We start from the raw sequence: 5,223 nt of genomic DNA on the forward strand, positions 1-5,223 counted from the left end.
AGGCTGGGTGTGTGTGGGCCAGCCATGCTAGACAGACAGGCTGGTGTGTCAGAAGGCAGCCACCTGGCCAGAAGAGGGCCAGCCCCCTTGGTGACCTCCTTCCCCCGGCTGGACACAGCGTCCTGCCCTCTCCCCACGTGAATGCTCCACTCAGAGCTGCTTCCAAGGGCAGGGTTCTAACCCTGTGAGTGGGGACATTGTGTTAGTTTACAATGGGCCATGGTTTCCTCTGACATCTCCAACTCAGAGGCAGTAGAGAGGAGAGGAGAAATTCCCTGCACCTCCTCCCTCATCAGCACCCCCACCTCTGCACACGTCCACATATGGAGAGCCTGACAATGGTCCCTGGGAGTGCTGCCATCTGCTTCTCCTTTCCATGCCTGCAGCAGCCATGCCCACTGTCCAGACCCTCACCCGTCTGACTCAGTAGGCGCTGCACTGCCTCTGGTCCTGCCCCTACACCTGGGCCTCTGTACCCATCAGTTCCCCCAGTCTGGTTCTTATTTCCCCCAACAAGTAGGGAGCATGTAAGGTCATCTGTTGAGCAGGGTCGGGGGAGAGAATAAGGTGGGCCTGTGAGGATGAGGAGAAGCTTATGGTTATGCTGGACACTCAGCTGAGCAGGCCCATTGGCTGCCTACCCAGTGGTCATCCCGCTCCCACCCTCATTTCTTCTTTGTTAACAAAACCTTGACTTCATTAAATATTGGACACCTATGAACTTCATGGACCCTTCTGCAGCCTCCCTGCCATGTAATGGTAAGTCTAAGTCAACCCTAGTCATTTCATTCCTCTGGCCAATGATTGCTTGGGGTGTGGGCATGAGCTGCCTCTTCACCTCAGCCTGAACCACAGCTGCCCTCTGCACTTACCATGCAGACACACTGGGCCCGGGAGAGCTCCATCTTGATGGAGATGAGCTGTGAGGGCCTCTGCTGGTGGCTGGGTGGATCAGGTAGCTATACCAGGTTTTGTTCAGAAGGTCATCCATCAGCTTCTCCTCAGCATTGGCCATGTGGTAGTCCCCCGGGATAACACACAGACCTGCTGCGCCCTTGTGCAACTGACCCCCACTGCAGCTGACAGCCACAAAAGGGAGAGTCGAAAGGGCCAGGGACCACAGGTGCCCCGAGGGCCAGCTGAGGCAGTTCATGAAGGTGCTGGCAGGCCTGTCTCTCCTTGGGAACTTCAAATGACATTCAAGACAGAGCTCAGCTTTCTATCCCACGCCATACCTCTTCCTCCTCCTCTTCCCTTGAGCAATAAATGGCATCCCACACTCTACACATCTGGTACAAAACTGGGTATCTCTTCCTGACCTATCCCTTGGTTCATCCAAGTAGCCACAAAGTCCTGCCTATTCTCCCATCTCCACCGCCACAGCCATGTCCCTACCTCCCCAGTCCTGCTCTCCTTCTGGTCTCTCCACCCGCACTCTTCCCCTGTTATCCATGCACCATACAGTGCCAGACTGGTCTTTCTACAGCAAACTGGACTAGCCCCTACCCTACCCACAACTCCTGGAGCTGAAGGTGGAGTTAAAACTCACATGTTTTGGTTTGGCATTCAGAGCTCTTTCCCCCTTGGCCCTGGCTTATCCAGAGTGCTCATAGTGTGGTTTGGTGCAGAACTGGGTCTGAGATGGTGCTTTCCCTAAGAAGAAACAGGGCTGAGATCGGGGGCTTTTCCGGGTTCAGAGTTAGACCTATGGAGTGCAAGGTTCCTCTGACACACCAAGTGAAGGGATCCGGCTGGCAGCTGGCTCCTGGTCTGGAGCTTCAAGGAGAGGTCCCAGCTCAGAGCCACATTCAAGAGTCAGCTTAAATGCAGCCTCCTGCCGGGAACCCGCAGAGCTTCCACAGCCTCAGATCTGCCCCCTGCATACTCCAGATCTCTTGCCAAGTGGCGTTCGGGTCTTCATGTCATCTCCCTCCCATGTCTGGGAGTAAAGGTGAGGTGCAGGGATTTGCAGGGACTTGTGTACTCTGGTGTCTTCAGGGCGAATGTATTAGGTAGAGGGGAGGCGGCTTGGAAAGAGGGAGACTCAGAGGAGAGTCAAGGACATCTGAGCAGGCGAGCCTGGGAGCAGGAAAAGGGATGAGAGTGAGCAGAGGAAACTGTTGGGGCAGGGGAGCAGGTGGAAGGATCAGGGAGTGAGGGGGGCTGGAGAGGTGGGGGTGGGGATGCTGGCGAGGGGCTGCCTGCCTCCCACAAGGGCCAGTTCACCTGGTCACCCCAAACCCCTCCCTCTGAGGGTGGGGCCAGAGGGCCCAGAGCACGGATCAACCCAATTGAGCAGGCCTGAAGTGGACTCGCGTGGGTGCTGGACTGGACTCTCGGCCCTGGGGAGCAGCCGCCACCCTGCCTATTCCATCCACTTTCCAACTCACTGCCTATTGGAGCAGATGCAATATGGGTGCCTTCTGAAAGATGCTCCTGGTGCACCTGCTGCCTGCTGACCCTCCCCCAGACAGCCCCGAGCTCTCCAGAGGGGGGTCCTGTGGAGTCTTGGCCTAGATTCTGAGCCCTGCCTCTCATAACTGGGACTCCTCCCCCAGAGGCAGCTGCTTGAGTACCCTGGAAGCCAGTCTGTAGCCTCAGGCTAGAGATGGATCCCTACCACAACCCTTCTTTAGCGTATTTGGACTGACTGCTCATTTCGTAGAGGGGGGTGTGTCTTGTCCCAGCCCTTGTGGCATATCTAAGGCAGCCGTGGCATCAGAATCCGCAGGTCCCATCCCCCAGTTCTGCAATACTAAGGGAGGCTGGATCCCACATCTCTGAAGTCCCACCGGACTGGTGCGAGGTGGCTCCCGAGTCCAGGGCTGCCCTGCGGGCTGTGAGGCTCATGCTTCAGCTCCGAGCCCACCTGGTGTGCTCAAGTTGCCCAACTTTGGGCCTGTCCTGCCTCTCCGGCATTCAGCTGACCCCGAGGGACTCTCCCTCAACTTGACCACCAGTTACAGGCTCTAAGTTAAAGGTTCCCAGAACCTTAGACCTTTTGGCCCAACCCTCCATTTCTCAGCTGGGGAAACTGAGACCAAAGAGGGGAAGCAACTTTCTCAAGGACCCCCAGCAAGTCAGAGGCAGAACTGGGTCTAGGAGCCTCTTTCCGACAGAGGTCTTCCCTGACCTGTGAGCCTTTACTGCCTGGTTAACTTTCCCATAAGGAGACTGCCCTGCCGAGACTGGAAATGGTGCTGTCCGGGGCGGTGTGTACCTGTGACTGCGCCAGTGTTTGTACCCATGAGTGTATGTGGGGGCGGGGGTGAGGGGTGTGAATAAACAGCAGGGATGCTAGGGGCTGGAATGCACTCTGCCTCTCTCCAAAAAGGGGCGCGGGGGAGCCCAGACCACCCCAGTACATGCTTAGACTTTCCAATCTGCAGAATGCCTGTGAGGCCGGCTGGGCTCAGAAGACGAGGGACAGGCCTTTCCCCCACAGATGGCAGGGGTGGCCCAGGATGGGTGAAAGCTTCTGCAGCACCGTTGGGGGTCCCACCCCAGCCCATGGGCTGACAGTTAAGCAGAGAAGCCGCCACTAGGGGTCAGTCATGATCCAGCGATTCTGATGAGCAGGGTGTCCCACCTGCCTCTGTCCAGGGTCTTGTCTTCCAAGCCTCCTTGGGAAAAACTACTCCCTGGCAGAAAAGGGCTAATAATTCGAGAGGAAGCCAGAGCTGGAATTCTAAACGGTGTGAGTGCGTGTCCCGTTTGAAAAAGCATATCCACCCTAAACATTTATATTGAAAAAATGGAAAGATATACCCACTGTTTTGGAATACAAACTACAGAAAGTAACAGTTAACAGAATCTTACTGGAAAGATAAGATTCTGCATCTGGAAAGGCAGAGTGATTTTCAGCTGGATTGTGTGTCCTTAACTGAGGAAGGGAAGATGAGATTTATGTTTATTAAAAGGCAGCTATGAATTTACCTTTTATAAAGAGCTTACAATATACTAGTGCTCCTTCAATCATGTGTCTGAATCACCCAGATGCCTGTGTACATGCAAATTCCCAGGCTTCATTCCCAGAGATTCTGATCCTGTGAGCCTAGGGTGGGGCCCAGAAATCTGTACAGCGTGGTACAGGCTGCCCCAAGACCGCACCTAAGAAACACTGCAACTGGCCCCTACACACATCCAAGTCCCCGGATATGTAGGCAGGCATATTATCTCCATAAAACAGATGGGGAAACTGAGGTCCAGAATGGGGAAAGAAATGGTACAGGGCCACTCAGCAACTAGTAGCAGAGCCATGATATACCTACTGCCTGTGGACACCATCTCTGATGACAGCTTCATCTCCCTACAGGAACCTTGCCTACCCCTACCTCCCACCACCCCTGTGGTGGGTCTCTGCCCAAGGAAGATGTAGCCCTGGTCCTCTAGGCTGACTGGGTATCAGAGGAAAAGCCTGGCCCAGAGTGTAGGAGCTAGAAGGGCCCTTGGAATTCAGGTGGGGAAACTGCGGCCCAAAGAAGGCAGTCCTCACATTTGAACTCTGCCTGGAGAAGGGCTGGGTCTCCTTCCTGAGCGGTAAGTTCGGCTTCACTAGCTTGGCCCTCAGTCAAGGTGACTGTCCAGGCCCACCACACCTCGAGGTGGGTGACCAGAGGCGGCAGTGCCATAAAATGTGTTTCCTGGGAGATCCACCCGGAAAGCGCAAAACATTCCAGGGCTGGTGATTTGGGCAAGCCCCCCTTCCCATTTCTGCAATAGCTGTATTAGAGGAGACTTCTCTCTGAGACTGAGCTGCAGATTTGCTCCCGGGTGCCTACACCACCCAGGTTGTCGGCTCCTCTGCCCCCATTCTTCAAGAAAGTCACCTCTTAGGTGAGGAAAGGGCCTCGGCCCTGTCAGGAGTGGGAGTTGGTGCCCCCCCAGCCTCCCAGACCACTGGGGATGACCCGGGCTGCCTACAAAGATGGTGCCATCCATGGCCGCTCCCCAGCCTGCAGACGCCCACCATGGAGAGTGACACTGGCTCTCACAGTGGCTCTGAGAAGAGGCAACCCTCACTCCAAACCTTGCAGAGCCATCCAGGCCTTCCCGCACCCCAAAGAGACTTTTAGGAAAATGAATCATCTCAAGTTCATACCCATGGGCGTTGCTGAAAGAAAGGACAGTGTGGGGTGAGCTGGCGCAAGGGAGTGCTGCTCTCTACCGACTTTGCAGGGAGGTCACTTAGGAAAAGGGAGTAGAGTCTGGGAGAGTGAATAG

General features: G+C 55.4%; 1 pseudogene; it reads right to left on the reverse strand.

The window, feature by feature from the left end:
- Window positions 1-1,820: 1,820 nt before the first annotated feature.
- On the reverse strand, window positions 1,821-3,512 carry LOC103220994 (uncharacterized; annotated as a pseudogene).
- Between the last annotated feature and the right edge of the window lie 1,711 nt (window positions 3,513-5,223).

Source organism: Chlorocebus sabaeus, chromosome 14, assembly GCF_047675955.1.
Source record: "Chlorocebus sabaeus isolate Y175 chromosome 14, mChlSab1.0.hap1, whole genome shotgun sequence".
Classification (NCBI taxonomy): domain Eukaryota; kingdom Metazoa; phylum Chordata; class Mammalia; order Primates; family Cercopithecidae; genus Chlorocebus; species Chlorocebus sabaeus.